General features: G+C 29.1%; 2 long non-coding RNA genes across 2 annotated transcripts; both read left to right on the forward strand.

Moving 5' to 3' along the window:
• Positions 1 to 3,067: 3,067 nt before the first annotated feature.
• LOC149493133 (uncharacterized) lies at positions 3,068 to 5,123 on the forward strand. Its single transcript, XR_016318513.1, has 2 exons — positions 3,068 to 3,228; positions 4,755 to 5,123. It is a non-coding gene; the product is annotated as an uncharacterized LOC149493133 (long non-coding RNA).
• A 2,493-nt stretch (positions 5,124 to 7,616) lies between these two features.
• Positions 7,617 to 9,904, forward strand: LOC149493134 (uncharacterized). The gene is made up of 2 exons (XR_016318508.1): positions 7,617 to 8,009; positions 9,536 to 9,904. It is a non-coding gene; the product is annotated as an uncharacterized LOC149493134 (long non-coding RNA).
• Positions 9,905 to 11,700: the final 1,796 nt, after the last annotated feature.

The raw sequence follows: 11,700 nt of genomic DNA on the forward strand, positions 1-11,700 counted from the left end.
ATATTTATTTATTTAAAAAATAATTTTTATAAATTATATCAATCAAATAATAAAGTATAGTTTTCTAATTGGTTATGATAAAAGTTATTTTAGAATATTTAAATTTTATTAAAGATGCTACTGAAAATCTCAATATTCCATCCCTATTCCCACTTATATATATTATAGATAGATTATAGATTTTTTTTTTTTTTTCTAAATCATCATTGGCACATTTTATTCATGCATCCATATCCATCTTTATTTTTATAGTTCAAAATGTAAAAATCTAAATCTTCTTTCCCTTTCTTTATATTTGAAGTTAATTAAACAGTTGAGCTTTTAATTGCTGTTTTCTTAAGTTAATGTGAATATGTATGATATGTTGTTTGTGCTTATTAATATTTAATTGTGATTAAAATTTTTCATATATATTTCTAAATTTTATTTTTTAAATATATTTTAAGGCTATTAATAGAAGTATCTTCACACTAAGGTTATCAATAGAAGTATTCTATAATATTAAGGATGTTTGAAGAATATGTACATTTTATTATTTTATTAAAAGTACAAAGCAATAAAATAAATAAATAAATAAAATGTAATAAAATAAAGTGAAAATAAGATATTACATAAGAAAATTTTCTCAAAATAAGGATTAGTTTGACTTGGTTTTTATCAATTTTGTTGTTTTATATTATAAAAAAGGTATTTTATTTTAATTTTTGAAACTTATTGATTAATGATTAATAAAAAAATATATCAGTGACAAATCAAGCACTTGTAAAATTTTTTTTTTAAAAAAACCAAAATTATAAACAACATTTAGAAAAAAAAAACAATGGTTAATATATTAATTATCATATAGCTAATACTAATTTTCACATTCTAGCAAAGAAGAATGTGGGTTGTACATCGTTATTCGGTCATATATATACTCGTGTAAAAAAAAATTATAATTTAACTTTTTCCTAATTTTCTCTATTAAATTCTTAATTGTGTTCAAATATTAATTCTTTATTATCATAAAAAAATATTATTCCATAGAGTTCAAATATTAATTGTTATATATCAATCTTTTTTCTCATATATTAATTATAATTAGAAGGTAGTAAGTGCCTAATTAAGATTAAAATAGCATATGGATCCAGTACTCTTAAACTATTGGTCTGATAATAAAAAAAAAAAAAAAACTTTTTAATATATCTTAATAATGCTAGGGTCCTTTTATTATTTTAAGGATTAAAATAAAAATTAAAATCTCTATTCAATTATTAATCTATTCCAATTTCAATTAGTGGAGATTTCTTTATTTTTTTCCGACTAATAAAGTTAAAATGTGTAGTCAATTAAAAGATCTTATTTTCTTTACCCTTACTCTGTGAGATTGTGTCTAAGTTTTTATATTATTTTCTTCACTTTCACTTCAATTTTTCTTTGTATTAATAATAATAGTATTAGTACCCGCGTAACGCGCGGAGCAGCATTAAAAGATAAAATAACATTTTATAACATCATTTGAAAATAATAAAATGATCGTCGAAATGCATTATAAATATTTAAACCTGTTTAAATATCCGATTAGAAATTAGGTACCCGAACCCACTTAGAAATTCATCTTTAATAACCGAATCCGTTCTGAATCCGATTATAATTACATGTTTAAATACTTGTTTACATTAAAAATATTTTTTATATTTTTTAAAAATAAAAATAAGTAAAAAATTATAAAATTATTATTTTAATTTAATAAAAAATATAATACAAATATTTTATATATATATATATATATATATATATATATATATATATATATATATATATATATTTGCTTTTAGAAAAATAACTAGTTTTTTAGGTTACGCGCGATGCTGTGGGTATTTTTTTTACAGCGAATTGATTTGTGTTATAAATAATTTTATGCATTCGCAATAAATTTAGAACAATTTATATATATGTATTTACATTAAACTTATGATATTTTACAAAGTATTTCTGTATTTATATTATCATTAAGTAACTAATTATACAAGATAAGTAAAAACAAATTTTGGTCATATTTATCTTCATAAGGTTCTCTTTCTCCTCCTCTTTGCATCTTCTAAAAATAATTTTATAAACTCACATGAAATTTTTAATAGTTTATAAGTGCATTTTTTCTGTGAATTTATAATAGTTTACAAAGTAGTTGTAAAGTACATTCACAAAATAATTTTCATTATACTAACTTTACAATAATTTCTTAATTTACAATAACATATATATAATTAAAAAATAATCAAATATTTATTAAAAATAGAATCAAAATAGAATAGAATCATAATAAAATTAAAATAGAATCAAGTATTTAAAAATATATATAAAAATTTTTAAATCTCTTATTATCATATATATATTTATTAAAAATAAATTTAAAAAAGACAAGAGTTAAAATTTTGAAATTCTTAATTATCTATATACATTTATTTAAAAATAATTTTTATAAATCATATCCAATCAATTAATAAAATATAATTTTCTAATTGGTTATGACTAAGATTATGTTAGGATATTTCAAATTTCATACATATATAGTGAAACAACCCGAATTTCTAATTTCAAAACATTTTCCAATTGAATTTTATGTACCGACAGCCTGGAAATTAATATAAATATTTTAGTATGAATACTGTGAGAAACCGAACCGAAAACTGATTGTAAAGCCGTGAACCAATCACAAAATCGAAGATTTGGGCCGAACCGAACCGAATCGAACCGGTTCGACCCAAACCATCTAGAATTTTCCTTTCTTTCTATTTCTAGCGCACCTCACTCCCCTTCCCCACATTTTCTTTCTGCGCTTCCCGATCTCCGGCAACACCATCTCCGCCACCTTCTCCTCCTTTTCTTTCTTCTTCTTCTTCTCCTTCTTTTCCTTTTTTTTCTTTCTTTCTTTCTTTCCCCTTTCTTCTTCCCTGCACCTGCATTCGCACCACTGTCCAGCAGCTCCAGCGGCTCCAGTTGAGCGCCACTGCCATTCTCACTGCCGCTCGTCACCGGAGCACCTCTGTTGCTCGTTCCGCCTTGTCCTAGCTCACGCAACGCCACAGATCGCGCAGTCAGGCCCTCTGTCAGGTCTGGCGCGCCCACAGCAGCAGCTCCAGCTGCGAGTCTCGCTGCCAGCCGCCTCTCTTCGCCTCTCTCCGCCTCTCTCAGCCACTGCCAGTCAAGTTCGATCACCGGCAGTCACTGCTTCCTTACTTGACTCGCGTAAGAAATTTGATCTAGCATAATTAATTAACGTTAATAGTGTTAAGGTTATTTAGTTAATTTAGTTAGTTGGGTTAGTTAATGTTGTTAGTAGTTAATTAATTAACATTAATTGTGTTAATGTTAATGTTATTTAGATATGAAATAATAGCTAATTAAATTAATTAAGTTAATATTAGTTAATTAAACTTAATTAAATTAACTAATATTAGGTAATGAAATCAATTTTATTATTTGTAATTAATTAATCTAGCTAAGTTAATGGTAGAAATGTTAGTTAATTAAATTAACCCTATTATTTGTGGTTAATTAATGTAGTTAATTTAATTTGGTAGATGTGAGTAGTTAATAGCTTTATAATTTTATTGTTAATTTAATTAAGATATAATGTTATTGTAATGTATAAAATGGATTGTGTGGTGATGTTGAGATTAAGGAGGATGGGAAAATGTTGTTTGATTAATTGCCCGACGGATGGGCCGTATGGATTGAATATTTGTGAGACTGTTGATATTTTAACAGGTAGATAGTCCAATTTTTAGGGGAGATGCTGCCGAAATTTCAGTAGAACTTAGATTAGTTTTAATTAACAATATAATTAATAAGTTTATTTAAATAAATTCTATAAATAAAGTACTCTGATTAATTATTTATTATCATTGTTATTCATTTAAGTATTCGAATATTTATTTATTCATTTTCATTGTTATTGTTTATCATTATTATTATTTGTTGATTTATTATTGTTTGTTGTTAACACTATTACTTATTTATTTGCATTTGATTTTGGATGCCTAATTGTGCATTGCGTTACGATGTTTAATTGATTAATATGTTTGCATTTAATTGCAATACTTGATTAATTGCGTTGTGATATGTTGTGCTTTGTTTGTGTGGAATTGGGATGAAGTGGACCACCATGGGTTTGTGAGGACGGTCTGTGATATGGATCCGGTTATGATATGATACTTGACCGTCGGCCGGGAAAATGGGAGATCGGCGCCCCCTTGTGCACCTGATGATATACATTATATGGAAATTCACAGGATGGCTTCTTGTAGTTGCGCACCTGATAATCTAGATTTGATTGTAGCCCGCAGGGTGGCCTCCTGTTGTGAGCACTTGATGATCTAGATTGGATGGAGACCACCGAGTTGCCTCCTGTTAATATGGAAAAGAGAAGAGAGAATGGAAAAATAATGAGAGGACTGGTCAGTGAGGATTAGACCAGTTGGCCGTATGGGGGATCGGCTCCCTGGTGCACATGTATGAGAGGGCGAGCCATGTGTGAGGACGGCTCGTTGGGGTTTCAGGTGGCGCCACTGACTAATTTCCACTTGCTTGTTTAATTGAAGGTGACATTACTTGTGAGTGCTGGTGATATGCCATTTGTGTGATTGGTCGCGTGAGCACATAACTAGTCGGATGACTAGATTGATATATTTATACATTTGTGTGAATGCATGTGTTGTGCAATAAGTATTACTTCTTAGAAAACTCACATGTCTTGTTTATTTTTTTTTCAGGAAGTAAGTTTTTTCTTTAATCCAGTTTAGGCTATGTTTCTTCGGCGCAGGGCAATAGGAAAATTTTCCTGGTTCTATAATTATTTCACTATGTAATTATGCGTATAAAAAGCTATGTATACCAAAGAATTAGTGACTCCGCAGTTGTAGAATTTACATATATTTAGCTGTAAATTAACATAGACAAAATAATTCTGTAAGCCCATATTAGAATGTGATGTATTGTAAATTCGGCTCGAACTATAGAATGCTGTAGAAGATAAACTTGGGCCGAGAAATAATAAAATATTGAGGTTTATCTTTCATAATAATATGGGCTGAATGTTTAAAATTATATTGAGATAATAAATTTTTAGTGTTTCAGGCTTACTACGGGTCTCGGGGGCCTTAAGCTTACCTGGGCCCTAGTGCCGGTCCGGCCCATGGAATCGGGTCGTGACAAAGTTGGTATCAGAGCTTAGGTTAGGGTTTTAGGACACAACTGCGGAGTATAGGAAATTTCTTTATGTTGGGATCGGCCGTAACCAACATAAGGAAGGAAATTTTGTGATTTCCCTCTCTAGGGATGGTGGACGCACCAGACCCTATGAGGTGGGAAAACCCACACTTATTGTGAAGATCCGTAAACTATAGAAGAACTAATTGAGGATTTGAGTGAAAGTAGTGGATAATAGGATGAACCCATCGCAATACCTATAGGGGCTAGAGTTGGTGTCAACCCTTAGGCTAGGGAATAGAGTAATACTTGTTGGTAGTGGATTGGCCTGATCACCCAGTACACTACTTTTCATGTGATCTCTATTCCTACAGTAAATAGGATAGTGTGGAAAATAAATAGGTTTTTCATTTGTATGGCGGATTGGTGAACTTTGGGTGATTAGGAATTGGTAGTTTAGTATTCAGTTCGGCTACTGAATTTCTTTAGAATTTCTTTCTATTGTTTTATTTACTTGATATTGATATTTAAATTTAAAACCCCATTTTTATTTTGAATTTAAATTATGTTATGACAAATAATCCGAAATTGATTAATTATGTTATTTTCGTAAGTTGTCTATTTATATCACGGGGCCAGTTAGATGAAATAACAAGGTGAGTTGATCATGAGTGTGGTTAGAACTTAAAAAGAATGTTTTGGGAAGAACAAGATAAAAGGTAGTAATGAGAAAATGGTAATGTTAAGAATAAGTAAGTGGACAATTAGTAGTTGAATTAAGGACACAAACGTTGGAAAGGTTTGAGGAGACAACTTTAGTTTAGAAGCTAGGTTGCGAAATAAATAGAAGGGATAACATTAGGAATGGACTTGAATGGTTTAAGGGTATAGAAATGGTATATATAGCAAAGTATAATATATGTTAGGAGCAAGTGGTAGACAAATGAGAGTAATTTATAAATATCTTACTCGACTTGAATAAAAGGATATTGATTGATTAAGGACAAATGAGATAGGTAAGTTAAATATTAAGTTGACTCAAGTTAGTGATAGGTAGACGTATGGCTAATTAAGACCTTTTAATAAATGTTTAAGGCTATAGTTTAGAAAATTCTAGTCCATGAGATTGATTTGATGTGAGAAATGAAAAGTTATTAAAAATATAAGAGCTAAGAAAGATGAAAGGTGTTATTATGAAAGTCCATTAGACGATAAGTATTAGGGTAACTTGAGAGATTAAGTTAAAACAAAAGTGATGGTCGAGTTGAAAGCATTAAAATCTTTGTAGGGGCATGATAACTGGTAGTACAGCGAGATCATTAGTTCAGGAGCTATTTAATAGTTGCACCAGTCTATAGTAAGAATATTATAGGGGAAGTAAGACCTATATAGGTAAGAACCAATAGAGTGAGCTCAAGTCGCCCTGTGATACTAATAGACAATGAAAGTTACAAGACGATTTTTCTTAAAGTTTTGAATTAAAAAAAAATAAAAAATAAAAAATAAATAATAATAATAGTTTTCGAACTTTTGATTAAGCAAAGATGTAGTAATAACATATGTAAACTAAATGAGTTAATCCTTATTATAAGTCAATCAAATTTCAGTTATTTTTAGTTTTCGTAAGCTCTGTATTTAATCCTTACCAATATATTTTGCTTTCATAGAATATGTGTTTTGCTTAGATTGATGGAAAAGCCTTTTGACATTACCATTGTGCATTTTCAACTTTATCGGAACATGGTTTTCATGGACAAATATGTATTATTAATTATTATTATTATTATTATTCTGCATGTTACTGCTAAACTCAGTTTTATTAAACTACTTTCTAAAGATTTCAGTAGCTGACTGATAATAGAAATTGGAGGTTATAGTAATAGACTTAAGTTTCCTGTGAGTTTTAATCAAGTGACAATAGATGTAACGGATGGTTGAACGAATACATTTTGAGTGCGATGGAACCTTGTTTGCTAGTTTAAGGGGTGTGATTTATAATGAAACCTTCCATTCATTTATTCTTGGATGTCAATCAAATGATAATTTGTTTGTTAAATATCCTTACATGCTTTCTTTTCTAGTTGCATTCCTATTTCTTGCTCATCTCGAAAATTCGAGGACGAATTTTTATAAGGGGGGGAGACTGAAACAACCCGAATTTCTAATTTCAAAACATTTTCCAATTGAATTTTATGTACCGACAGCCTGGAAATTAATATAAATATTTTAGTATGAATACTGTGAGAAACCGAACCGAAAACTGATTGTAAAGCCGTGAACCAATCACAAAATCGAAGATTTGGGCCGAACCGAACCGAATCGAACCGGTTCGACCCAAACCATCTAGAATTTTCCTTTCTTTCTATTTCTAGCGCACCTCACTCCCCTTCCCCACATTTTCTTTCTGCGCTTCCCGATCTCCGGCAACACCATCTCCGCCACCTTCTCCTCCTTTTCTTTCTTCTTCTTCTTCTCCTTCTTTTCCTTTTTTTTCTTTCTTTCTTTCTTTCCCCTTTCTTCTTCCCTGCACCTGCATTCGCACCACTGTCCAGCAGCTCCAGCGGCTCCAGTTGAGCGCCACTGCCATTCTCACTGCCGCTCGTCACCGGAGCACCTCTGTTGCTCGTTCCGCCTTGTCCTAGCTCACGCAGCGCCACAGATCGCGCAGTCAGGCCCTCTGTCAGGTCTGGCGCGCCCACAGCAGCAGCTCCAGCTGCGAGTCTCGCTGCCAGCCGCCTCTCTTCGCCTCTCTCCGCCTCTCTCAGCCACTGCCAGTCAAGTTCGATCACCGGCAGTCACTGCTTCCTTACTTGACTCGCGTAAGAAATTTGATCTAGCATAATTAATTAACGTTAATAGTGTTAAGGTTATTTAGTTAATTTAGTTAGTTGGGTTAGTTAATGTTGTTAGTAGTTAATTAATTAACATTAATTGTGTTAATGTTAATGTTATTTAGATATGAAATAATAGCTAATTAAATTAATTAAGTTAATATTAGTTAATTAAACTTAATTAAATTAACTAATATTAGGTAATGAAATCAATTTTATTATTTGTAATTAATTAATCTAGCTAAGTTAATGGTAGAAATGTTAGTTAATTAAATTAACCCTATTATTTGTGGTTAATTAATGTAGTTAATTTAATTTGGTAGATGTGAGTAGTTAATAGCTTTATAATTTTATTGTTAATTTAATTAAGATATAATGTTATTGTAATGTATAAAATGGATTGTGTGGTGATGTTGAGATTAAGGAGGATGGGAAAATGTTGTTTGATTAATTGCCCGACGGATGGGCCGTATGGATTGAATATTTGTGAGACTGTTGATATTTTAACAGGTAGATAGTCCAATTTTTAGGGGAGATGCTGCCGAAATTTCGGTAGAACTTAGATTAGTTTTAATTAACAATATAATTAATAAGTTTATTTAAATAAATTCTATAAATAAAGTACTCTGATTAATTATTTATTATCATTGTTATTCATTTAAGTATTCGAATATTTATTTATTCATTTTCATTGTTATTGTTTATCATTATTATTATTTGTTGATTTATTATTGTTTGTTGTTAACACTATTACTTATTTATTTGCATTTGATTTTGGATGCCTAATTGTGCATTGCGTTACGATGTTTAATTGATTAATATGTTTGCATTTAATTGCAATACTTGATTAATTGCGTTGTGATATGTTGTGCTTTGTTTGTGTGGAATTGGGATGAAGTGGACCACCATGGGTTTGTGAGGACGGTCTGTGATATGGATCCGGTTATGATATGATACTTGACCGTCGGCCGGGAAAATGGGAGATCGGCGCCCCCTTGTGCACCTGATGATATACATTATATGGAAATTCACAGGATGGCTTCTTGTAGTTGCGCACCTGATAATCTAGATTTGATTGTAGCCCGCAGGGTGGCCTCCTGTTGTGAGCACTTGATGATCTAGATTGGATGGAGACCACCGAGTTGCCTCCTGTTAATATGGAAAAGAGAAGAGAGAATGGAAAAATAATGAGAGGACTGGTCAGTGAGGATTAGACCAGTTGGCCGTATGGGGGATCGGCTCCCTGGTGCACATGTATGAGAGGGCGAGCCATGTGTGAGGACGGCTCGTTGGGGTTTCAGGTGGCGCCACTGACTAATTTCCACTTGCTTGTTTAATTGAAGGTGACATTACTTGTGAGTGCTGGTGATATGCCATTTGTGTGATTGGTCGCGTGAGCACATAACTAGTCGGATGACTAGATTGATATATTTATACATTTGTGTGAATGCATGTGTTGTGCAATAAGTATTACTTCTTAGAAAACTCACATGTCTTGTTTATTTTTTTTTCAGGAAGTAAGTTTTTTCTTTAATCCAGTTTAGGCTATGTTTCTTCGGCGCAGGGCAATAGGAAAATTTTCCTGGTTCTATAATTATTTCACTATGTAATTATGCGTATAAAAAGCTATGTATACCAAAGAATTAGTGACTCCGCAGTTGTAGAATTTACATATATTTAGCTGTAAATTAACATAGACAAAATAATTCTGTAAGCCCATATTAGAATGTGATGTATTGTAAATTCGGCTCGAACTATAGAATGCTGTAGAAGATAAACTTGGGCCGAGAAATAATAAAATATTGAGGTTTATCTTTCATAATAATATGGGCTGAATGTTTAAAATTATATTGAGATAATAAATTTTTAGTGTTTCAGGCTTACTACGGGTCTCGGGGGCCTTAAGCTTACCTGGGCCCTAGTGCCGGTCCGGCCCATGGAATCGGGTCGTGACATATAGATATAGATATATATTTTTATTGAATTTTCTTTTCTATTTTATATCAAATAATAAATCTTATATGTCTCATAAATAAATGATAATAAATTACATTTATTCTTTTTAAAATAATTATAATCAATCAAATTAAATATTTAATAAAAGTAAAAACAAAATATATTATATTCTTATCATATTTAACATGTACGTTATATATTATAATATAACCAATCAAAATTAAATTACCTTTATTTTTTAACCAATATTATTAAAATCTTAAAGATATTATATTTTTTTACCACATTTAATAAATATCTTATTTAATCAAATAATATTTATTTTTTAAACCAATATTATTAAAATAGTAAAGATATTTTTTTACCACATTTAATAGATACTTTATTTAGTATATAATATAGTTTCTTAGTTGATCCAATAGAATTTGGATTTGAATAGGAATTTTTTAGAATACAAAATCTTGATTTGGAATTTTTTGATAGTTCCCCTAATAATTGATGCATTGTATATTTTTGTTCTTTTTTTTAAAAAAATATATATTAAAATAGGAGAGAAGTATTATTTTATACTTTTATTTTATTAAAATTATTCACACAAAAAAATAATTAGGACCATATAAATTTTTTTATACTTTATTAATAACATTTAATAACATAATATTAAGACTTGTTTTTCAACCTCATTAAAGGACGTAAATTTATTAGCAAAATTTTTAATAAATTTTAATAGTTATTTATTAGTTAAATCAACAAAATATTATAAATACACATAATAACATAAACAGTAAAAGAAATGGAATAGTAGCATACAAAATTTTCCAATTAAGATTTTTAATAATATATAATTTTAATGTTATATTTTTAAGGTAAAATACTAAATTACATATAACATGTTTTAAAATTTTTCACGTTGCACGACTGAAATTTTTTTGATAAAGTGATTTATATATAACATATATTTTTTTCTTTTTTATCTCTCTCCTAAATAAAATAATTTAAATTATAAATCTAAATAAAATCAAATATTTAATAAATAAAATATAAAAATTTTCAAATATCTCATTATGAATATATTTATTAAAAAACAAATTTAGAAAATAAAAAAATTTAATTATTTTGAAATGCTTAAATATCACAATGTATTTTTTTAAACTAATTTTTATAAATATATTCAATCAACTAATAAAATACAATAATCTAATTGGCTATGACAAATTATTTTAGAATATTTTAAATTTCATTAAGGGCGATTTAGAAAATCTCATTATTCCTTTATATTTCTACATTTATATATAGTATAGATAGATAAATATATTTAATTTAAAATTATTTATATCACTATAATTATTTGTTTAACCCGTGAATTTATTTAACCTATATACAATCAACTCATATTTAACTCATGAATATTCGTATTTAAGGAGTTGAATTAGAAAAAAATTATTGATCCATCGACAATCATAGTTGCCTTATATTAACAAATTTGATCTAACTCAAATTCATATTAAATTTTTTCTTTTTATAAAAATTAATAGCAAATTTTTTCCTTTTTATTTATTTAATAATTAAATAGTTTAATAAATGAACAATATAATATAACAAATCGTTTTCATATATTTTCGGCGAAAAAAAGGAGAAAATAATCTATTAAATCGAAGCCAAAGTGAGTACAATTAAAAAGTAATTTTCAAATGGAAAATTACGGTACGGTCTTTTTAGTGTG

This window comes from Jatropha curcas, chromosome 10, assembly GCF_041381405.1.
Source record: "Jatropha curcas cultivar XTBG-Jc1 chromosome 10, XTBG_Jcur_1.0, whole genome shotgun sequence".
NCBI lineage: Eukaryota > Viridiplantae > Streptophyta > Magnoliopsida > Malpighiales > Euphorbiaceae > Jatropha > Jatropha curcas.